We start from the raw sequence: 25,380 nt of genomic DNA on the forward strand, positions 1-25,380 counted from the left end.
CCGGCCGGAGAACGCCAGGCTGCTGGACGCCGGCGGGGGAAGCCTTCAGTGCTGCGGCGGGAGGAGGGAAGAGGCGTTTCCCGCGGGACAAGGAGCGTCGAGGGTGCGCGGACTCGTTTTCCTCGGGGAAGCGGAAGGGCACACGACAGCTTGCGGTGACGTAAGGGCCGCCGCGGTGGCCGGCGGGTGCGCTGCGCTGCGCATGCGCCCCGAGGAAGAAAGGAGCGGCGGAGGGTTTCGCGGGGGGGGGGGGGGGGGGGCCCGTCTGGATGCTCTGGATGCTCTGGATGCTCTGGATGCTCTCCTGGCCCACCGCAAAGCTACCTGGCGTTGTCCCACCTAATACGGCTTTAGGGCTTGTAAGAAAGATCTATTGGGAAGGGGCTGGTGTTCTGTTGTGTAAAGATCTTGCATTCTTTGTTGACCTCGCAAAAAAAATTATTACGTATCAGTAGTATGGGGGGGGGAGGTGGTCACACACATAATGGATGGAGGAAGACTGTCATCCGGCCTGAGCACCGTCTTGGGTGTTAAAGCCCTTATAAAACGGTAAATTATACTGTTGGTGGCGGGGAACCTGCTTGGTCATGCGCTGAGGGAATTCTATTCACTAAACCAAGACGTCTGAGTATTTGAGCAGGTTTTATTACCAGGTCTTTAACGAGTGTATGGTGACGTATGAATAAGTGTGTTTTATTTGAGGTTCTTTTTACTCACCTATGGTTAATTTTTGGCTCGTCTTTTAATCGTTTTGATTATAGAAATAGTATGTAGAATGAACAAAGTTTTGAAAGAGGAAAGGGGAGGGAAGAACCTCAAACTCAACCATTTACAGGAATAGTCTCCTTCGTATTTTCTATTTCTGTTTTTTTTATATGCTTATTTTACCAGTCATTGACAGAATTTGTATTGAGCTTATGTAGCTGGCCAGACTCAGTGGTAAGCTCTAGCAAACTGGAAGTAACCAAGACAAATACCTTATACTTCCATGGAGTGTACAATCCAAACATTAACTAAGCTAATTAGCACTACCTAAAATTACCGGACGTATTTACCCAAAGAATACAGAAACACTAATTTGAAGGGATATATATACACACACCCATATTTATTGCAGCATAATTTACAACAAACTATGGAAGCACCCCAGTATCAATTGATAGATGAATGACTAAAGATGTGGTATGTATACATACGTGTGTGTATGTCTATGTATACATATATATAATGGAATATTGTTCAGCCATTAAAAGAATGAAATCTTGCCATTTGCAACAACAAGGATGGATCTAGATAGTGTAATGCTAAGTGAAATAAGCCTATCAGAGAAAGGAAAATAAATGATATTGATGAAGTTTTGGAATTATAGGTAAAGCCCAGAGGCGATGACCAAGAAAGAATTCTTGAGATGTCTTTGGCACAAAATGGCACCGGGGACAGGTCTCCCAGGCAGGAAGAGCTGCTGCCCCCGGCCTGTGAAGTGTAGCTGATACCTGGGAGCGGGAGGGGCTTGGGGATAGCGTACTCTCTAAGGAATTCTGGAAGCAAGGTTTCCAGGACCTTGAAGGGGCCAGCTATTGTTGGAGAAAGGTCACTTACTACGGTCTAATAAAGCCTGAGTCATGAGACCCTTCAGATGTGTATTGGTGGGCCATGTGCTTGGGGGATGATTGTCAACACATATCTTAGGGGTTTAGAGATAAAGGGAAATTTCTAAAGGAATTTTTATGTGTTAAAGTAGACTTACAGGTTCCTGAGAGTCAGGCTAAGATTGCCTTTTGCCCTTAGCAAAGTATGAACATCGAGGCAGTAGAGTCCGTAGAGGAATGTCCCTTTGCCTCTTTCAAAGACTAGTCAGTGTGCTGCCCTAAGCTCGTGCCTTGTCCTCAACTAGCCCTGTGTTCCCCCATCAATATCACGCATTGTGGAATTTAAGACAGAAAATAGCCAACGAAGGGAAATAAAAAAAAAAACAACTCAACTATAGGGAATATATGGTTATCAGATGGGTGGGGGGGGGATGGGTGAAATAAGTGAAAAAGATTAATATTATACTTAACTGATGAACACTGAATAATGTATGGAACTGTTGAATCACTGTATTGCACACCAAAAACTACTATAACACTGCATGTTAACTACACTGGAATAAAATGAAATAAAATTACCCAGTACATTGATTTGTATATATGTGCATGGATACCCTTCCTAGAATACAAGGTCTAGGATGGCAGATCTTGTGTGTTTTGTTTCACTCTGTATCCCTGCATGTAATACTTCTCAGTATTTGATTACTGACTGAATAAAGTATTACCAGTATCAAAAGTATTTAAGATGGAAAATTGCAGACTGCGATGGAAACACTTAATCTTAGACTAAGCAGGGATAACAGAGAAGGTTTCTCTGAGGAAGTGACATTTAAGATGAGACTTGAAACCATTGGGCAAAGAAGTGGGGAAAAAGTGATACAGGCAGAGGAAACAACATGAACAAAAGTCCTGAAGCTGAGATGTAAAAATCTCTGATAGGTAGTATACATAGCTGGTCCTGAGAACTGACAGGGAGAGAACTGAGGTCCCTAGGTCCATAGGACAGAGCAGGGAATGGGAAGCCCAGGAAGGATTTTAAGTGGGTTTTGTCCTCTTTTCACTTCATGTAGTCTTTTTCCATATTATTATGTAGTTTTCCTTCTGCATGGCCAACATTTTTCTGCAGAATACTTTTAAGAGGATAGCATTTTTACATAATATCTTTGGGAATACAGTATAATTACATTGTTGGACCATGATTTTGATCATTTAGAATCATATAAATTCTACTTCTGGGTACATAGCCAAGAAAAATGAGAGTATGTCCAAGCAAAAAATTGTCCATGTTGGGCACCTGGCTGGCTCAATCGATAAAGCACACAGCTCTTGGATCTCAGGGTTGTGTTTAAGCTCCATGTTGTGTGTAGAGGTTACCTAAAAAACAAAAATTTTAAAAATCAAAAAAACTTATCCGTGAATGATCATAACAGCATTATTCATACTAGACAAAAGGTGAAACAACACAAATGTCCACCAGCTTATGAACACATAAATATGATATATCTAAACCGGAATATTTGGCCATAAAAAGGAGGTACTGGTAAATGGTATAACATGGATGATCCTTGAAAACATAGTCTTTTGTGACTGGTTTCTTTCAATTAAAGTAATGACTCCATTTATATGAAATGTCCAGAATAGGCAAATCTATAAAGATAAGAAAGGATTAGTGGTTGCTAAGCACTGGGTGTAGAGATGAAATTGGGGGATGATAGCCAAAGGATGTTGATTTTCTTTTTGAGGGCAGTGTTCTAAAATTGATTGTGATGATGGTTGCGCAACTCTAAATATACTAAAAACCATTGGATTGTGCACTTAATTGGACTGAATGTAGTGTCAATTATATATCAATAATGCTGTTATCAAAAAATGAAAGAAACAAAAACAATTGTCATTCCTAACCTTTTTTTCGATTATTCCTGGGTTCAATGGTACTTACAGTTTTATGTCTTTTGTTGAATACCAATTTGCCTATTTGTTTGGCAGAGGGGTTGAACCAATTAAAATGTAACTGGGGACATTTAAAAGCTTCTAGCTCATTATATACTTAACCTTTTTGAAGTTTAGTTTTATTAAAGCTATCTTACTGTCTATGAGGGGGCCAGTGACAACCTACAGTACTATAAATGTAATTTTTTTAAAGATTTTATTTATTTATTCATGAGAGACACAGAGAGGCAGAGACACAGGCAGAGGGAGCCTGACGAGGGACCCCATCCCTGGTCTCCATGACCACGCCCTGAGCTGAAGGCGGCGACAAACCACTGTGCCACCCGGGCTGCCCGTAATTTCAAGTAATTAATAGGTGGGAAGGAACAAGTTCCAGTTGTCCTAACAAAAGCTATCAACATTTTTTTCTACACTATTGACTCATAAGAACTTACTTTTATTTATTTTTTTTTAATTTTTATTTATTTATGATAGTCATACAGAGAGAGAGAGAGAGAGGCAGAGACATAGGCAGAGGGAGAAGCAGGCTCCATGCATCGGGAGCCCGACGTGGGATTCGATCCCGGGTCTCCAGGATCGCGCCCTGGGCCAAAGGCAGGCGCCAAACCGCTGCGCCACCCAGGGATCCCAAGAACTTACTTTTAATCATCGTCTCTTTTTTCTTAGTAACTGTGATATTGCTTTTACAAATGGTTGTAGTTGTAAAAAAAAAATGGGTGGGGGGGGGGCGTTTGAGGTTCCCTGAGAAAATAAATGAGGCATACGAAGAAAATATATTAAGATCCATGTAACGGTAGGGAATTCAGATTTTTTCAATCCTTTTAGAAATGTTTCCCTTTTATCCTAGTAGTAAAAAATAAGTATCTTTCTACATGACACTTGAAAATAATAATAACCAAAGTTTATTGATTACTTACTATGGACCAGGCATGGCACTTTTATTGCATCCTCTCATTTTTATCTCCACAGCACTCCACTATAGAAGGTAACTTTTGTTGTCCCCATTTTACAGAAGATAAAGAGGTCAAATAAATCTGCAAGACTGGTCACACAGCTTGGAGAGGCACAGCCACAATGCAAACCTAGCTCGTCTGAATCCAGAGCCTGGTGTGCTTTCAATTACTACCCTTTCCTAATACCCTGTGGGTATTTCTGGCTTGCATTAAATCTTTGAACAAAAATACCCTCTAGTTATTTTTGTATTGCCTTTAATCTTAGAACAAAAATTTTGTTATAAATTTTTAGTTAGCAGTTTATACTTGTGTTTCTAGAGAGCTGATTTTTACTTAAAATGGGTTATTCCATTTTCTTAGACTTGTTTTATTCCATAACTGGAATATTGAATCTTGAAATAATAAACATGCCTTGCTTCAAATGGCGAGTGGCAGAGTAAGGAAACACCTAAGAAGCAGTGTTACTGTCATAAGAAAGGATCTGTTCTGAAATGCAAAAATAGAGCAAAATGAGACCCCTTGGAACATCTAGGACAACTAAAGGGAGTCAAGTTGATGAGCACAAAGTGGTTTGCCATCCTTAATCTTTCAAGAAAAATAATTAGAAGTGCACTGCTTACGTTTTTATGAATATAGAAGGCAAGGCTATTAAATCTTTATTGACAGAAATGTCTGGTCTCTTTTGTCTTAAATTAAATTTTAGGGTAATGTTCCCAGCAGACAATTTATGAAGGTACTGTCTAGTAGGAGAAATACTAAGGCCTACAGGAACAAAGGAAATGATTTATTGTCACTATAACCATTTATCTTTAGCATCTGCTTACATTTAAAGATCATTTTTACAGCTTCCAAAATATGTTTTCATTAATCGTTACAGTGACAGAATTTAAAAGGAGTAAATCTCCCAAATAGACATCAAGAGGAAAATAGTCCCCATTTATCAAATAGTAGAAAGACCTCATACCTACTATTAGGTGGGGAGAAGTGCTTCGGCAAAAAAAGTAAAAAATTCTAAAATAAGAAGCCACAAGCTGCTTTCCAGACTTTGAGCAACCCTGAATGTGAGCTGGCTTTGGGTTTCTCATTAGGTGCTTTTTTAGAAAGACCTCACTCAGCCAGGTGAGGGGCCTCAGAAGTCAAATAGCAGCGACCTATTTGAAATTTGTAAACCAAAAGGCCTTCAGTAGAAACACTGTATTCTCTTATTGTTGTTAGAAGAACAATCTACCATGAAAAAACATTCCACTTTACCCTTTCACAGACTGTTTTGAATTCCTAAACCACCAAATTTAGTAAATTTAGAAAAAATCTTTTAAAATATATCTTACATAATCAAACTATCAATACACTTTGCTTCTTGTCAACCATTTATGGGGGATGTATGGAGAGAAAGGTAAACATCTTCCAAAGTATATTTTTAGTCTCATTACAACAGATGTTTACTGCAACCCTTATTTCTTCTGAGTAAAGGAAAAGAACTGTTTGGGGAATCAATTTAAATAATCCACAATACGGATTTCCAACACTTCTTTCTCACATAAGTAAGCTACTTTTATTACCAGAGAGTGACAGTAAATACTGAGTCCCAGTTGCATACGGGGCTCGGCACTGCTAAGAGATTAGAATGTGAGTCATAGATGGTCCTATTTGTAAGACATTTATTCACTCATTCCTTCTGTAATTCAGCAACATTTACTAGCTGTGTACGGGTGAACAAATTAATCAGCTTCTCTATAACTTGACCTCAGTTTCATCATCTGTAAAATGAGGGTAATAATATATCCCCTAGGTTTTTATGAGGACTAAATGGGATTTGTAAAAGCCTTAGAACAACACAGATAGGACAAAGGAAATACTAATTGTTAGCCTATTCTAAGAGCCTTTTATGTGCCAGGCTTGAGTTTGATTTTTTTTTTTCTTTTCTTCACTTAATACAGTTAAGGATGGCCCACCCTCAAGCAGCTCTCAGCCTTGTAAAGGAGACAAACACATTAACATTAATATGAGAGGTTTTATAATAGTTACATGCAGAATGCTATGGGAAACAGAGAAAGACAAAATTATGTTGATCAGATGGGGGCTTTTATCGACTTGCATGCAGCATTAATTATTTGCTGTGTATCAAATCTACAAAATTACACTTAATTGTGCAAAACAAGTATTTAGTGTCTTACACAATTTCTGAGGCTCAGGAACCAGGAGTATCTTACCTGGATGGTTCTGATTCAGAGTCTCTAATCAGGCTACAATGAAGTCATTGGCTGAAACTGAAGTCATGGAGATCTTGGAGAATCTGCTTTGAAGTTCTCGGTAAAGTGGCTGTAGGCAGGGGGCTCCAGTTCTTGCCGCTGGGCCTCTCCAAAAGGCTGCTTATGAACAGGCAGTTGGTTCCCCCATAACAAGTGATGAGAGAGAGACAAACAGAGACAGACAGAATGTCAGGATGGAAGCTGCGGTCATTTTATAACCTAATCCAGGAAATGATGTCCTATCACTGCTATGTTCTACTCATTAGGGGCAACTCAACTGAGTCTAGGCTAGACCAAGGAGAGGGGAATTAAAGTTGAAGGGAAGAGTATCAGTGAATGTATTTTTAAAGCCACAGATACGGAAGGTAAAGGAAGGATTAGCTAAGTCGACAGGAACAAACTCATGACAAGTGAGAAAATAGCAGAAACAAAAGAACAGGGAATTGAGGGAGTTTTTGTTCTTCCCATTTTAAAGATGCAGAAGCAGAGAGGTAAAGTAGCTTTCCCATCATGTGTTAAATAGTAAAGGGCAGAGCCAGGATCTGAACCCATATATTCTGGTTATAGAATCCAGATCTTATCACTACCTATATTAGACAAGGTTCTTCAGAGAAACGGAACCAAAAGGATGCATCTATGTCTATATCTGCATCTATATCTATGCGGAGAGAGAGAACAAGAGATTTAGTCTAACGAATTAGCTCACATCATTATGGAGACATGGTAAGTCCAAAATCTCCAGAGTAGGCTGACAGACTAGAGACCCAGAAAAGAGTTGCAACTCAGGTCCAAAGGCTACTGCTGACAGAACCCTTTTTTGCTTGGGAGAGGTCAGTCTTTCTATTATGGCCTTCAACTGATTAGATGAGGCCCACCCACATTATAGAGGGTAATCTGCTTTACCTAAAGTCCAATTTATTTTTTTATTTTTTTTTAATTTATTTTTTATTGGTGTTCAATTTACTAACATACAGAATAACCCCCAGTGCCCGTCACCCATTCACTCCCACCCCCCGCCCTCCTCCCCTTCCACCACCCCTAGTTCGTTTCCCAGAGTTAGCAGTCTTTATGTTCTGTCTCCCTTTCTGATATTTCCCACACATTTCTTCCCCCTTCCCTTATATTCCCTTTCACTATTATTTATATTCCCCAAATGAATGAGAACATATAATGTTTGTCCTTCTCCGACTGGCTTACTTCACTCAGCATAATACCCTCCAGTTCCATCCACGTTGAAGCAAATGGTGGGTATTTGTCATTTCTAATAGCTGAGTAATATTCCATTGTATACATAAACCACATCTTCTTTATCCATTCATCTTTCGTTGGACATCGAGACTCCTTCCACAGTTTGGCTATCGTGGCCATTGCTGCTATAAACATCGGGGTGCAGGTGTCCCGGCGTTTCATTGCATTTGTATCTTTGGGGTAAATCCCCAACAGTGCAATTGCTGGGTCGTAGGGCAGGTCTATTTTTAACTGTTTGAGGAACCTCCACACAGTTTTCCAGAGTGGCTGCACCAGTTCACATTCCCACCAACAGTGTATGAGGGTTCCCTTTTCTCCGCATCCTCTCCAACATTTGTTGTTTCCTGCCTTGTTAATTTTCCCCATTCTCACTGGTGTGAGGTGGTATCTCATTGTGGTTTTGATTTGTATTTCCCTGATGGCAAGTGATGCAGAGCATTTTCTCATGTGCGTGTTGGCCATGTCTATGTCTTCCTCTGTGAGATTTCTGTTCATGTCTTTTGCCCATTTCATGATTGGATTGTTTGTTTCTTTGGTGTTGAGTTTGATAAGTTCTTTATAGATCTTGGAAACTAGCCCTTTATCTGATATGTCATTTGCAAATATCTTCTCCCATTCTGTAGGTTGTCTTTTAGTTTTGTTGACTGTATCCTTTGCTGTGCAAAAGCTTCTTATCTTGAAGAAGTCCCAATAGTTCATTTTTGCTTTTGTTTCTTTTGCCTTCGTGGATGTATCTTGCAAGAAGTTACTATGGCCGAGTTCAAAAAGGGTGTTGCCTGTGTTCTTCTCTAGGATTTTGATGGAATCTTGTCTCACATTTAGATCTTTCATCCATTTTGAGTTTATCTTTGTGTATGGTGAAAGAGAGTGGTCTAGTTTCATTCTTCTGCATGTGGATGTCCAATTTTCCCAGCACCATTTATTGAAGAGACTGTCTTTCTTCCAATGGATAGTCTTTCCTCCTTTATCTAATATTAGTTGCCCATAAAGTTCAGGGTCCACTTCTGGATTCTCTATTCTGTTCCACTGATCTATGTGTCTGTTTTTGTGCCAGTACCACACTGTCTTGATGACCACAGCTTTGTAGTACAACCTGAAATCTGGCATTGTGATGCCCCCAGCTATGGTTTTCTTTTTTAAAATTCCCCTGGCTATTCGGGGTCTTTTCTGATTCCACACAAATCTTAAAATAATTTGTTCTAACTCTCTGAAGAAAGTCCATGGTATTTTGATAGGGATTGCATTAAACGTGTATATTGCCCTGGGTAACATTGACATTTTCACAATATTAATTCTGCCAATCCATGAGCATGGAATATTTTTCCATCTCTTTGTGTCTTCCTCAATTTCTTTCAGAAGTGTTCTATAGTTTTGAGGGTATAGATCCTTTACCTCTTTGGTTAGGTTTATTCCTAGGTATCTTATGCTTTTGGGTGCAATTGTAAATGGGATTGACTCCTTAATTTCTCTTTCTTCAGTCTCATTGTTAGTGTATAGAAATGCCACTGACTTCTGGGCATTGATTTTGTATCCTGCCACGCTACCGAATTGCTGTATGAGTTCTAGCAATCTTGGGGTGGAGACTTTTGGGTTTTCTATGTAGAGTATCATGTCATCGGCGAAGAGGGAGAGTTTGACTTCTTCTTTGCCAATTTGAATGCCTTTAATGTCTTTTTGTTGTCTGATTGCTGAGGCTAGGACTTCCAGTACTATGTTGAACAGCAGTGGTGAGAGTGGACATCCCTGTCTTGTTCCTGATCTTAGGGGAAAGGCTCCCAGTGCTTCCCCATTGAGAATGATATTTGCTGTGGGCTTTTCATAGATGGCTTTTAAGATGTCGAGGAAAGTTCCCTCTATCCCTACACTCTGAAGAGTTTTGATCAGGAATGGATGCTGTATTTTGTCAAATGCTTTCTCTGCATCCAATGAGAGGATCATATGGTTCTTGGTTTTTCTCTTGCTGATATGATGAATCACATTGATTGTTTTACGGGTGTTGAACCAGCCTTGTGTCCCAGGGATAAATCCTACTTGGTCATGGTGAATAATTTTTTTAATGTATTGTTGGATCCTATTGGCCAGTATCTTGTTGAGAATTTTTGCATCCATGTTCATCAGGGATATTGGTCTGTAATTCTCCTTTTTGGTGGGGTCTTTGTCTGGTTTTGGAATTAAGGTGATGCTGGCCTCATAGAACGAATTTGGAAGTACTCCATCTCTTTCTATCTTTCCAAACAGCTTTAGGAGAATAGGTATGGTTTCTTCTTTAAACGTTTGATAAAATTCCCCTGGGAAGCCATCTGGCCCTGGACTCTTGTGTCTTGGGAGGTTTTTGATGACTGCTTCAATTTCCTCCCTGGTTATTGGCCTGTTCAGGTTTTCTATTTCTTCCTGTTCCAGTTTTGGTAGTTTGTGGCTTTCCAGGAATGCGTCCATTTCTTCTAGATTGCCTAATTTATTGGCGTATAGCTGTTCATAATATGTTTTTAAAATCGTTTGTATTTCCTTGGTGTTAGTAGTGATCTCTCCTTTCTCATTCATGATTTTATTAATTTGAGTCTTCTCTCTCTTCTTTTTAATAAGGCTGGCTAATGGTTTATCTATCTTATTAATTCTTTCAAAGAACCAACTCCTGGTTTTGTTGATCTGTTCCACAGTTCTTCTGGTCTCGATTTCGTTGAGTTCTGCTCGAATCTTTATTAACTCCCTTCTTCTTTTGGGTGTAGGATCTATTTGCTGTTTTTTCTCTAGCTTCTTTATGTGTAAGGTTAGCTTCTGTATTTGAGTTCTTTCCAGTTTTTGAATGGATGCTTGTATTGTGATGTATTTCCCCCTTAGGACTGCTTTTGCAGCATCCCAAAGATTTTGAACGGTTGTATCTTCATTCTCATTAGTTTCCATGAATCTTTTTAATTCTTCCTTAATTTCCTGGTTGACCCTTTTATCTTTTAGCAGGATGGTCCTTAACCTCCACGTGTTTGAGGTCCTTCCAAACTTCTTGTTGTGATTTAGTTCTAATTTCAAGGCATTATGGTCTGAGAATATGCAGGGGACAATCCCAATCTTTTGGTATCGGTTCAGACCCGACTTGTGACCCAATATGTGGTCTATTCTGGAGAAAGTTCCATATGCGCTTGAGAAGAATGTGTATTCAGTTGAGTTTGGATGTAAAGTTCTGTAGGTACCTGTGAAATCCATCTGGTCCAGTGTATCATTTAAAGCTCTCGTTTCTTTGGAGATGTTGTGCTTAGAAGACCTATCGAGTATAGAAAGAGTAGATTGAAGTCACCAAGTATAAGTGTACTATTATCTAAGTATTTCTTCACTTTGGTTAATAATTGATTGATATATTTGGCAGCTCCCACATTCGGGGCATATATATTGAGGATTGTTAAGTCCTCTTGTTGAATAGATCCTTCAAGTATGATATAGTGTCCCTCTTCATCTCTCACTACAGTCTTTGGGGTAAATTTTAGTTTATCTGATATAAGGATGGCTACCCCTGCTTTCTTTTGAGGACCATTCGAATGGTAAATGGTTCTCCATCCTTTTATTTTCAGGCTGTAGGTGTCCTTCTGTCTAAAATGAGTCTCTTGTAGACAGCAAATAGATGGGTCCTGCTTTTTTATCCAGTCTGAAACCCTGCGCCTTTTGATGGGGTCATTAAGCCCGTTCACATTCAGAGTTACTATTGAGAGATATGAGTTTAGTGTCATCATGATATCTATTCAGTCCTTGTTTTTGTGGACTGTTCCACTGAACTTCTTCTTAAAGGGGAATTTTAAGAGTCCCCCTTAAAATTTCTTGCAGAGCTGGTTTGGAGGTCACATATTCTTTCAGTTCCTGCCTGTCTTGGAAGCTCTTTATCTCTCCTTCCATTTTGAATGAGAGCCTTGCTGGATAAAGTATTCTTGGTTGCATGTTCTTCTCCTTTAGGACCCTGAATATATCCTGCCAGCCCTTTCTGGCCTGCCAGGTCTCTGTGGAGAGGTCTGCTGTTACCCTAATACTCCTCCCCATAAAAGTCAGGGATTTCTTGTCTCTTGCTGCTTTAAGGATCTTCTCTTTATCTTTGGAATTTGCAAGCTTCACTATTAAATGTCGAGGTGTTGAACGGTTTTTATTGATTTTAGGGGGGGATCTCTCTATTTCCTGGATCTGAATGCCTGTTCCCCTTCCCAGATTAGGAAAGTTTTCAGCTAGAATTTGTTCAAATACATATTCTGGCCCTCTGTCCCTTTCGGCGCCCTCGGGAACCCCAATTAAACGTAGGTTTTTCTTTCTCCGGCTGTCGTTTATTTCCCTTAATCTATCTTCATGGTCTTTTAATTGTTTGTCTCTTTTTTCCTCAGTTTCCCTCTTTGCTATCAACTTGTCTTCTATGTCACTCACTCTTTCTTCCACCTCGTTAACCCTCGTCGTTAGGACTTCTAGTTTGGATTGCATCTCATTCTATTGATTTTTAATTTCTGCCTGATTAGCTCTAAATTCTGCAGTCATGAAGTTTCTTGAGTCCTTTATGCTTTTTTCTAGAGCCACCAGTAGCTGTATAATAGTGCTTCTGAATTGGCTTTCTGACATTGAATTGTAATCCAGATTTTGTAACTCTGTGGGAGAGAGGACTGTTTCTGATTCTTTCTTTTGAGGTGAGGTTTTCCTTCTAGTCATTTTGCTCAGTGCAGAGTGGCCAAAAGCAAGTTGTATTGGGAAAAAGAGAAAAAGAGAGGAGAGAAAGAAGGAAAGAAAAGAGAAAGAGAAAAGAAAGGGGAAGAAAAAAAAAAAACGGAAAGAAAAAAAAAAGAAGAAAAAGAGAAAGAAAAAGAAAGGAGGAAAAAAAGGGGGTGGGGAAGGAAACAAATCAAAAAGCAAAACAAAACAAAACAACAACAACAACAAAAAAAAAAAAAAAAAAAAGAACCACTGGGGAGTATCTTCTGATTCTGTATACTGTAAGTCCCTTGACTTCCCCTGGAACTGGTCCGTCTGGCTGGTCTTCTGGGGGAGGGGCCTGCTGTGCTGATTTTCAGGTGTTAGCAGTTGGGGGAGCTGCTGTGCCCCTGCCTGGTCCAGGGCTCAGTGGGGGTTGTTCACCCCGTGAGGCCCCAGGAGGAACAGCCCCAGTGGCGGGGCCAGCTCTGCAGCCCTGGAGTCAGCTCCGGCAGGAACCACGGAGCTCTCCGTCTGCAGGGCCTGGAGGCTCCGGGCGGGGCCGCTGATCTGCTCAGCTCGAGGTAGGAGCGTCCTCGCTGTCCTGGGCCCTCCCGGCCTCTGCCTGTCCCGGTGGAGGCCGGATCCTGGGCTGTGTCCCGGCGCCCTGTGCTCCGGAGCCTGTGCTGTTGGATTCGCTCCCGCCCCGCAGCCCCCTCCGCGGAGCCGCCCCCGAGCCCCCCGAGCTGCTCCCGCCCCGCAGCCCCCTCCGCGGAGCCGCCCCCGAGCCCCCCGAGCTGCTCCGGGTCCCGCCGTGCGCGCTGCAGCCCTTAGGGAGCTCGGCGCACTCTCCCGGGGCGCAGGTGTCTATTAGTGTCCCCGGGAGCCCGAGGGCATCCCCGCCCTCCTGGGTCCTGCTCCAACTCCCTGGGAGCCCCTTTCCCCCGGGAAGGTCGGTGCAGCTCCTGCGTCTCCGGGACGGGGATCTCCTGTCCTGGGGACACTCGCCCCGGCCTCAGCCCGGCTCCTTGCGGGGCCCCTCCCCCTCGGAGGCCTTTTGTTGCTTTATTTCTTTTTCCCCGTCTTCCTACCTTGATAGAAGCGCGAACTCTTCTCACTGTTGCATTCCAGCTGGTCTCTCTTTAATTCTCAGGCCGAATTCATAGATTTTCAGGATGATTGGAAGGTTTTCTAGGTAATTTGGTGGAGACAGGTGATTTGGAGACCCTACTCCTCCGCCATCTTGCTCCTCCCCCCTAAAGTCCAATTTAAATGTTACATCTCATCCAAAAAAACACCTTTGCAGAAACATCTAAAATAATTGTTGACCAAATATCTGAGCACTACAGTCCAGCTGAGATGATAAAATCAATCATCATAACCATCCTATATAGTAGAGATAATTTGGGGTTCAGATTGCAAAAGGCCCCAAATGTCAAACTGAGCAGTTTGTTGAACATACCATTCAGTAGTTTGTGGAATGTAACCAGTGGCTCTCTCGTGGCTGTCATGTCTAACCACACATGATCTTGAACATCCGATATTGATGGAGTCTTCCCATAGAATAATTGTTAGAGGATGTATATTGGAATATTTTTCTATCATGCTTCATTATCAGTACTTTTTTAACCAATGAAAAAATTGTTTTATTGACATTATACTTTTTCCTTTCAATATTTTCCTTTCCAGTCCTCATAATTTTAGTAATTGGCCTTTACCATATTTCAAAATGTTTTACTCATTTAAAAAATATTTCTATTATTTATTCTCCCCATTTGGACTTTTTTCTCTTTCTTTTGTTTTTGTGCTTTATTTCAAGGATTCCTTTTAGCCATGCTCCTACCAGAGTGAAATGTGAAATTAGGAAAGAAGACAAAAATGTAGGTGGAAAAAAAGAACCCAGTTTGTATACCAGCTGGCCTCTGTGGTTCTAAAAGTATAAATATTGTTCAAGCATGATTTCTTTGCAGAGGGTGCATAAAGCTGAAAAGCTGTTTCATCCTTACTGCTGGAGAGATTTCCCTTAGTAGCTAACATAGAGCAGGAAACTCTTTACATTTTTCTTGGAGCCTCAGAATTTAAAGTCATAGTGGTCCCAGCCTGTTCTTTCAGCCCACTCACTCCATTCTGGGTCCTCAGTGAGGACAAGACACAGTTGGGGTGGGCAAGAGAGTCTTGTGAGGCCACTCAGAAGTGATCTGAATTATAGGTCTGTGGTTACATCCTGCCATAGCAGGAGAGAACAGGAAGCAAGGTCTAGAAAACCTTGCAGAGTAGAAGATGCAACAAGCTGGAAGGCAAGCCGAACTGGACTTGCACAATATGTGGGGGCAGAGACCTGGTGGTACAGCATAAAAGAAGGCAAGAGTTTGGGAGTTAGTTCTATGGATATAGCCCACTTTTCACTTTCCCTCTTAAACACAGTGTTATATAACTTACGAGTTTCAAAACACCCATGGGTGGATAACACCACTAGGTAGTTTGGCACATTCTATTAAATGAGCAGATTTTGTGGGTGAGTGAAGAAGACAGCAGCCTTTGAAGGAGATGCTAGTTTCCTAAAAAAGAAACCTTTGATGCATTAGTGCTACTCTGTGTTTTTTTCTTTCCCCCTCCAGCCCCTGGTTCCTACTGATCATCCTACAAGCCCAACTAAGTGTGATTTCCATCTTGAGTGCTATAGGAAAAGGGGCATCATTAATAGCATGAAGAAACAAAGGTTTTACCAAAATCAGTTTCTTTTATTTTCAAACGTATCAACACAAATATTATGTCAATGAATAAAAGAGATTTTGATAGTTTAAACTGAAATTAAAGGTAAACCATCTTGGAAAAATCATTTTCCTAATTTACCTTGAAAGATTGCCACTGGAGGTATTCCATAAATGCTGTAAGTAATCCAACCTAAAGGAACATTCTTCTCCTTTTAATTGTGCTCCTTTGCATATTTCAGGAAGCTATTCCTAATATATTACTCATTTAAACTGTGTGATACCAGAAATTAAGATCCTAAAATCTAACTATACAAAAATACTCTTTAAATCAACCCATGTAGAAAATGATCGGCTAATTCTGACTTAAATCTTATTTATATTTATAACCACTTGCATTTTAAAGTAAAAAAAAAAAAAATATATATATATATATATATATCCCCCAAATTCACTACTGTATAAGATAATTTCCATTCCTGAATCCATAATGTCTTCTGAATGCTTAGGATAAGTTTGGTAAGGAGGAAAAATAATGCTGCAGAAATATGGTGAGAAGAAACAATCTTTGTGCTAAAGAAACCAGTGTTCTATAGGACCTTCCCTTCCTCCTACAATATCAAATATTCTCCATCATGCCTCTCAGAGATGGCCACTGATCAATTTTTATGGGTCCATTGGAACTTGGCCTCCTGGCCACCATCAGGAATTTACAACATACATATAAATAGGTAATGAATATTAAATGACTGATTTGAATGCCAAGTAAGTTTTTTTTCCACCCAGAGAATTGTTGAACAGACTTCCTATGACAGCTACTCCCACATACGTTATAATGTATGCACCATGTTCCTTACTGTAGAAAGTTACCTTTAAGGCCACAGAAACTAGATCTTGACTATATGAAAAAAACAAGGCTATCCATGTTATTAATAATATTGCTTTCATATTTATACATAGAATCTTGCTATTTGCCTTTGACTTTAACACATATTAGTACTATAGTTTCAAAAACTATTCAAAACCCAAGGAGTTAGTTATTCACTAAGTTCTCATTAGTTGCTGAATTCAATTTATAAAACTTTTATTGTCAAGTAGTAGCTGTTGGTTTTTATAAGTTTGGTACACATTAAACAAAGGAACCAAGACAAAATACAATTTCTGTGCTAACAAAGCCAGGATCCTTTATCATAATACTAAAATTACCCCTAATGTTAGCAGTTAAATTGGAGTAAAAGCCAACATTAGAAAAGATTTTCAAAAGGCTTTTTTGAGTGGAAGGCTTTTTTTTTTCTTTTTGTATTAAGAGTTAACCGTTTTACATTTAAAAATTCATTAAGGTTTGTTGCAAGCAACACACGTCCTCATCTTCCACAGCAGCTTGAAGGGATATAACCCAAGAGGTAGATGTCATGACAACAGGAATTTCTGGCTCTGAACATCCCCTGTGTAAATGCTGGCACCCCAATCCTCCTAGCACTCAAACTTTCTCCTTTCCCTTGGCAGGTCCTAGAAGAGTAAACTTGATCCGCTTGACAGCCATTGAAAGAATTTCATCTCTGTTCTCTGCCTGGTTGCTTCGGGCATAGCTGCCCTGCTGGCACTCTTCAGATGGGTAATGACCTTGGTATGACACCTAGGGGTCACTGCCTCACAGTTTGTGCTTCCCAGCCATCACCCCCTCATTGCTGATAGAGGATTAAGTCCCTTGTAGTCAATATCTATGTTATTCTAGGTAAAGAGAGAATGGAGTCAACTGGGGGACTTTCTCTGTCTCTGCTGATGTTATAATCCTTTCTTAAAAAAAAAAAAAAAAAAAAAGATTTAATTATTCATGAGAGAGACAGAGACACAGGCAGGGGGAGAATGCAGACTTGATCCCTGACACCGGGATCATACCCTCAACCAAAGGCAGACGCTCAACCTCAACTGCTGAGCCACCCAGGCATCCCTGTTATAATCCTTTCAATGAATTTCTAAATGGAGTGGTCTTGCTTTCCACTTTTATAGAGCTCATAGTGTCAAATTTTACGTTGACACATGTCCTATGGTTCTTACCTCTTTTGCTCTGTCGTCAACTTCTGTGGCACTGGATCAGATAACATTTAAAGTGATACCACTTAACTCCTGAAGTATCTGGAACTTTGAATCACAACTATTCAGAGTTCCCAGCCTACTTTAGGTCACCCCTAAAGAAATTAGGGGGCAGTCTCTCTGTCTTCCCTGATCCATCCCTATGGAGAATACAGTGAGTTCCAAAGTATTCTCTCTCTCTCCCTCTCCAGGTCTCTGACTCTCTTCCCATCTCTTTCTCAAGATCCATAAGAGCCTCTGGTGGCCCTACTTTCTAAAGTGCATAAGTAGAGAAAGCCCCCATGTTAAACTTAACTTTTACTTTTTAAGAGAAAAATTAATTTTCTGCCAAAAAGGAGTAGAAACATAAAAACCTATTTATAATATACTTATAATTACTCATTTATAGAATGTTAATGTAAATAATAATATGACTTTTCATGTAATATTATGGTTAGATCAATAAAAGTTAAGGAAAAATCCTTGCACCTAAAGATTATATTTGAAATCAATCTTTTCAGTTTTCTAAGTTTTATTTTTCTTATCAGAAACCATTTTGTAGGGGCATCTGGATGGCTTAGTCAGTTAAGCATCTGCCTTTGGCTCAGGGCATGATTCCGGAGTCCCAGGATCGAGTCCCACATCAGGCTCCGTACATGGAGCCTGCGTCTCCTTCTGCCTATATCTCTGCCTCTCTCTCTCTCTCTCTTTCTAGAATAAATAAAATATTTTTAAAAAATGAATTCAATAAACTCTTGAAGGCATATTTAAACACAACCTGGTACATTGTGTGGTACAGACTGACACTAATGTCAGTTGATTTTGCAAGCCACATTTACTAGTAAAAGCTGCAGTTATATGGGACTCTATTTGACTCAATAAACAAATATCCAAATGTGTATTGAGCATCAACTGTGTACAAGGCCTTGGGCTTAGTTAAAATTCTAAGCTGAGCACAAGCCAACCACAAAAGCAGGGAAAAAATATTACAGACACAAGTATGCTAATGGGGAAATGTGAAGTGATCCTAATTTTAAGGGAAACCTGAGAACAGCTATGCAAATGTTTTGTCTAACTTTTCTATGTATTCTGATGAAATACTTAGTTTCCACTTTCCTAAGTATTCTTAAACACTTTCTTTTATTCTAAGATCCTGGTAAAATCTTAGTGGATGTATCTCATCTCCCAGAGCTCTGTTTATTGCCCCTGATATAGGTTTACTGTGCAGTGGTACATCTACCATCTCTCCAAACATGTTCTGTACTCTTCTCTTAGATTTCTATCAAGTTCCAAAATACAGAAAAAGAATCATCTGAGAGGTCTGCACAATGATGGCCCTACATCAGGATAGTGCCTATGTTGTCAAAACAAAAGACTCAAAAATATAGATAACAAAGTGGCGACTCTATAATATAGAGAACCCAATTCTGTCCATCTTGTGACTTTTCCATCCTTAGGGAATTGGCTTCATTTTTGTGCCCGAAAATAGCTCACCACCATCACATCCTGATTCTAGCTCACTTGAAGGAAAAAGAGTGAAGGAAGCACCTTTCACAGAAGTTGCATATATCATTTGGCTTACATTCCATTTACTACACGTCCATTGGCTATATTTGGATCTAGCTTAAACTATCATTAGTATGGAAGATGAAAGATATCGAGAGGACAATTAGCAAAGTCCGCCACACACTCATATGATCTGGATCTCTTAAAAAATTGTCTGTAAAGAACAACAACTAGCAGTTGGTGCTCTGGCTAATACATCACTTCCATCCTAGTTTCCTTTAGATTCTTATTAGTATTTAGAGTACTGGGGGTGGAGGTAGTAAGAAAACAGTAAAGAAAAACCTGATCTCAGCCCACAGTGCAGCAGTATACCTATGCTGACTGTCACTGCAAAAAAGTGTAACCTCTGCACTGAGTGTCACAAAGAGCCAGATTACATTATGACTCTGATCACCTCACTTTGAATGTACACTAACACTATATGTTAAAGATATCACTAATACAAATAAGACTATGGAGCTGACTGTAACCCTTTCCTATGTAGCTAAAATCTCAACTTTCAAATGCCCTTCACTTTACTTTTGTAGGTAAGGAGTCTGCCTGTTTGACATCCTCATCCCCCTAGCTTCTTGCCCTGTCGATCTACTTCTATTGGTCTCCTGCTTCCTTGATGCCCATCAGGCGGAGCTTCAACACTCTACGTGCATCCCACAGGAAGCCCTGCAGTCTTTAGCACATTCCACAGGATGTGCGCTTCCTTCCTTAACTACTCTGAAAACTGTGGCTGATAAGTCCAGATTGTCTTGATTGGGGATCTCTGCTGATGGGAACAGAAAACTCCTCAACCCAAGTGTATCAGTGTGGGTGGAAAGGCTGCTTATTGAAGGAATTCAGGGGATATCAGGGAATCTAATTTCAGAAGATGGAGTGTTCTTTCACAGGAAATAGCCATCCAAAAACTACTTTCCTGGTGTCAGATGATCTCTCATCTCTGCTCTTCTTGGCATGTCCATTTGTTCCATCTCCTCTACCCATCCATTTCTGATCCTTCTAAGGCTTTTGAGATTTGCTCCCCTCCAATTATTATCTGAGACTTTGATTTGCCATGGTATCATGTTTGTCCCCAATCCTCCCATGGCCAGGAAGTCCTCTGCACAATTTGAATAGCCTCAATTTTTGTGTTTTGGTTCAACTTCTGAAATGAGAACATCTAATTGGCTCAGGCTGAGTCAGATGTCTACCCCTGGTTCAATCAGTTGTATCCAGGAAAGCAGAGACACCTGAGACAAACATGACCAAAGGTTAAGTGGCAGATTCTCTTAAAATAGGCATGACCAAAAGCTCTTAGAATAGGCTGTGAGTGGGAAGATGACTGATTAAAAAGATGATAGGGCAGCCCCTGTGGCACAGCGGTTCAGAGCCGCCTGCAGCCCAGGGTGTGATCCTGGAGACCCAGGATCAAGTCCCATGTCGGGCTCCCTGTGTGGAGCCTGCTTCTCCCTCTGCCTCCCTCTCTCTCTGTGTGCCTCTATGAATAAATAACAAGATTATATCTGTATTAGATATATTTTTAATCCCAGTCCAAATTGGGCTGAGCAGAGTTGGGCCTGGAATAGTGTTAAACCTCTGGTTAGTTACAAAATACCATCTGACCAAATACCATAACTGGTACCAAAGGGTGGTCCCCTAAAGGGACTACAGGCACTATTTCCTCTTGCCTTCATCCACTTATGCTGAAGAATTGGCAGTTTCAGACTCTTCCATAGTGGTCTCAGCTTATAGAAATGTGGTGCATTTAAACACCAGGATTCCTTCTTATTTTGGAAACGACTTATTCATATCTCCTTTTGAAATCTTTCATGATTTCCATCATGTTCCTTTGAATAACCTGATCTGTGGGTATCATTAGAGACACAAAAATATGTATTACAAATTTATCTACAGTAGGAGTGGATTGATATTTCTGTGGGTGTTGAATCTTATACAATTTTAAAGTCATTTTTAAAGAAAAAAGAATATAAAATTTTCAAGACAAAATTAGGTATGAAATTGATCCTCTATTTCAAATGAAATAGGAAACACAAGAGATATCTTTTTAATAAATTGTGCTACATTTCATTGGGCATAAAAATATCATAGCAATTTTATCAAAATATAAATTTCTAGGGGGATCCCTGGGTGTCTCAGCAGTTGAGCACCTGCATTCAGCCCAGGGCGTGATCCTGGAGTCCTGGGATCAAGTCCCACATCGGGCTCCCTGCATGGAGCCTGCTTCTCCCTCTGCCTGTGTCTCTGCCTCTCATTCACACTCTGTCTCTGTCCCTCATGAATAAATAAACAAAATCTTAAATATATATATATAAATTTCTATACAAGGATGACCACTCTCACAACTTTTATTCAACATAGAACTAGAATTCTTAGCCAGAGTAATTAGGCAAGAAAAAAAGAGATAAAAGGCATCCAAATCTGAAAGAAGTAAAATGATCTCTGTTTGCAGATGACATGATACTATATATAGAAAACCCTAAAAACTCCACCAAAAAAAAAAAAAAAAAAAACCTGTTAGAGCTAATAAACAAATTCAGTACGTTGCAGGACTCAAAATCAAAATACAAAAGTCAGTTGCATTTTTATATCCTAACAATGAACTATTGGAAAGAGAAATTAAGAAAAACAATTGCATTGGGATGCTCAGCGGTGGAGCACCTGCCTTTAGCCCAGGGTGGGATCCTGTCCCATATTGGGCTCCCTGCTTAGAGCTGGCTTCTTTCTCTGCCTGTGCCTCTGCCTTTCTCTCCCTGAATAAATAAATAAAATTTTAAAAAAAGAAAATAATTGCATTTATAATAGCATCAAAAAGAATAAAATACTTAGGAATAAATTTAATCAAGGAGTGCAAGATCTATATATACACTGAAAACTATAAAACATTGATGAAAGAAAGTGAAGAAGATACAAATAAATGGAAAGATATTTTGTGTTCATTGATTAGAAGAATTAATATCGTTAAAATGTTCATACTACCCAAAGCAATTTACAGATTCAGTGCAATCCCTATCAAAATTCCAATGGCATCTCCACAAAAATGGAACAAACAACCCTAAAATTTGTATGGAATCCCAAAAGACCCTGAATAGCCAAAGAAATCTTGAGAAAGAAAAATAAGCTGGAGGCATCAAACATCCTGATTTCAAGCTACAGTAAACAAAATAGTATGGCACAAACAAAACAGACACATAGATCAGTGAAACAGAATAGAGAAGCCAGAAATAAACCCATGCATATATGGTTGATTTCTGACAAAGTTGTCAAGAACATATAATGAGGAAAGGACAGTCTCTTCAATACCGCATGCAAAAGAATGAAACTTGGCCTCTATCTTACATCATACACAAAAATCAATTCAAAATGGTTTAAAGATTTGAACCTAAGACATAAAACTACAAAAGACAGGGAGAAATCTCCTTGACATTAGTCACGGCAATGATTTTTTTGGATTTGACACCAAAAACAAAGGAAATGAGCAAAAATAAACAAGTGGGGCCACATGAAACTAAAAATCTGCACAGCAGGGTGCCTGGTAATTCAGTTGGTTAAGTGCCCTATTCTTGATTTTTGGCTCAGGTTATGATCTCAGGGTCATGAGATCGAGCCCTGCCTTTGTAGACAGGTTCCACACTCAGCGGAGAGTCTGCTTTTCACCCTCTCCCTCTGCTCTTCCCTCACTTGTGTGCACGCTCTCTCTCTTTCAAATAAAGAAATAGACCTTTTAAAGAAAAGGTTTCATAAAATAAAAATATGCACAGCAAAAGAATTGATCAACAAAATGAAAAAACCTACAGAATAGGAGAAAATATTTGCAAAACCTACATCCAATAAGGAGTTAATACCCAAAATATATAAGGAACTCCACTAGTTAGGAAAACAAAACAACAAAAAACGAAAAACAAAAAATTTTAAAATGGACAAAAGAGCCAAAGAAGACATACAAATGGCCAACATCTGAAAAGACACTCAGTGTGTCACTAATCATCAGGGAAATGCAAATCAAAACCACAATGAGTTATCACCTCACACCTGTTAGGATCTCTATTACCAAAAAGACTCTTATCTTTACCAATCTCTCCCCCATTTCCCCCACTCCTGGTGAGATGTAGAGGAAAGGGAACCCTTGGCACTGTTGGCAGGAATATAAATTGCCACAGCCACTATGGAAAGCAGTATGGAGGTTCCCAAAAAATTAAAAATACAACTATCATGGGACCCAGCAATCCTACTTCTGGGTATGTATATTCCAAGGAAACGTGGTTATTATCTTGAAGAGATTTATGCACTCCCATGTTCATTGTAACATTATTCACAATAGACAAAGTATGAAAAAATGTTGTGTCCATCGAGAGATGATGGAGATATCTTTCTAATATATATATATGTTATATATATATAATATTATATTTATAGGAACATTATGCAGTCTTTAAAAAGAAACATGGCAGCCCGAGTGTCTCAGCAGTTTAGCGCTGCCTTTGGTCCAGGGCATGATCCTGGAGACCCGGGATCGAGTCCCACGTCGGGCTCCCTGCATGGAGCCTGCTTCTGCCTCTGCCTGTGTCTCTGCCTCTCTCTCTCTCTCTCTCTCTCTCTCTCTCTGTCTCTCATGAATAAATAAATAAAAATCTCTAAAAAAAAAAATTTTAAAAAGAAACAAATCCTGCCATTTGTTACTTTGATGGAGGGCATTGTGCCAAGTGAAGTAAGTCAAACAAAGAAACACAAATACTGCATGGTATCACTTATATATGGAACTAAAGAAAAAATCAAACTCATATAAACAGAGAGTAGATAGTGGTTGCCAGGAGGTGGGGGGTGGGGGAAATGGGGAGAGATTGATAAAGAACACAGGCTTTCAGTTATAAGATGAATAAAGTCTGAGGATCTAAAATATAATCTGGTCACTATAGTTCTTAATACTGTATTATATAATTGAAACTTGCTGAGAGTAGAACTTAAGTGTTCTCACACAAAACAGAGGTAAATATGTGAGGTGATGAATGTGTTAATTAAGTCAAATGTGGGAATCCTTCATGATGTATACATATATCAGATCACTTTATATATTTTAAATATATTACAATTTTGTCAGTTATAGCTCAATAAAGCTGAATAAACACACATGTGAAAATGACGTTTGTAAGCGTGCTGCTTGTTTGCTACACTGAGAAGAAAAAGACAAAAACCCCCAGATTCCTGGATCAACTGTGACCTACTGAATCAGAATTTCTGAGAGGAAGTCCTGAATCTGTATTTTAGCAGCTGCATTCTCAGGTAGTCTGAAGACCACATTTTGAGATAAACCTAAGTGACCTCTGTAGTGAATTAATAAGATTAATATTTTCTTTTTTGGTACATTTACTGGAGATTCCAATTATTATCACTGTCTGAAAGAATACAAATTTTGTATACAGAACTTAAGAGGAAGTTGTCATAAATTTATATTTCAATTTAGCTGTTTTCTAACCAGGAAGAACAAGCCAATCGGAAGCTTCAAAAGAAGACAATGAATATCATAATATTTCACAGAATGTTTACATTAATTGGAGGAGAAAAATGCCCCGTGGATGTCATTTTTCCAAACTGTAAAATAAACAAATGAATACTAAAAATGTGACTTTTTTGAAAAATGAGATTAACTTTTAGAAATTACTCCAAATGCCATAATGATTGTGAAACAAATATTGAATATGTTTTTAAAGTACAAAGTATTTATGATACATGTATAAAGCATACACACACAAGGATTTAATCATACTATGAATATATTTTGGTTAACCTTATGAGTTAAGAATATTTTGAGTGAGGCACACCTGGGTGGCTCAGTGATTGAGCATCTGCCTTTGGCTCAGGTCCTGATCCCCCCGGTCCCGGGATCAAGTCCCACATCGGGCTCCCTGCATGGAGCCTGCTTTTCCCCCTGCCTATGTCTCTGCCTCTCTCTCTGTGTCCTTCATGAATAGATAAATAAAATCTTTAAAAAAATATATTTTGAGTGAATTAATTACTGATGGATCCACATTAACTGTAAATATGCACAACATTCAAAAATATACATCTGAAGAGAAGACATATTTACTTGAGACAGAAAAAGAATCAGTTAATGGAGTTGACTGAATTACTTTACTGAACTAATTTGACAGCCTAAACTGTAATACTTCAGCAAAATCTCCGTGCATTTCATATTTACGATCAAAACATTCCTGATTTGAGAAAAAAAAAGTCTTTCTTTAGAGCTTCAGGAAAGTACTGTTAAATAAACTTAGGGGACTTCCAGAGGTAGCAAAATGAGGTGGGGAAAACCAGAGAATGATCACAGTTTTCTGATAATTGAAAGTCAAACTCCTGGAACTTTCTACTCTGGTAGACTGAGGTTCCAGTTCCTCTTGGGCCTTGAAAA

The 25,380-nt window shown here is 39.4% G+C and overlaps 2 long non-coding RNA genes across 7 annotated transcripts; one reads left to right on the top strand and one right to left on the bottom strand.

Moving 5' to 3' along the window:
- Positions 1–260: 260 nt before the first annotated feature.
- Positions 261–4,720, top strand: LOC140623937 (uncharacterized). The gene is made up of 2 exons (XR_012023459.1): positions 261–549; positions 4,509–4,720. It is a non-coding gene; the product is annotated as an uncharacterized lncRNA (long non-coding RNA).
- LOC140623938 (uncharacterized) lies at positions 1,151–24,917 on the bottom strand. Of its 6 annotated transcripts, none has more exons than XR_012023465.1 (3): positions 24,794–24,917; positions 6,703–6,858; positions 1,151–2,963 (listed from the first exon to the last, which is right to left on the bottom strand). It is a non-coding gene; the product is annotated as an uncharacterized lncRNA (long non-coding RNA). The 6 variants fall into 6 exon arrangements; XR_012023461.1 differs by lacking the exon at positions 24,794–24,917 and adding an exon at positions 19,269–19,329 and having other exon boundaries at positions 6,703–6,861; XR_012023460.1 differs by lacking the exon at positions 24,794–24,917 and adding an exon at positions 19,269–19,325.
- Between the last annotated feature and the right edge of the window lie 463 nt (positions 24,918–25,380).

The sequence above is a fragment of the Canis lupus genome, chromosome 33, assembly GCF_048164855.1.
Source record: "Canis lupus baileyi chromosome 33, mCanLup2.hap1, whole genome shotgun sequence".
Lineage (NCBI taxonomy): Eukaryota > Metazoa > Chordata > Mammalia > Carnivora > Canidae > Canis > Canis lupus.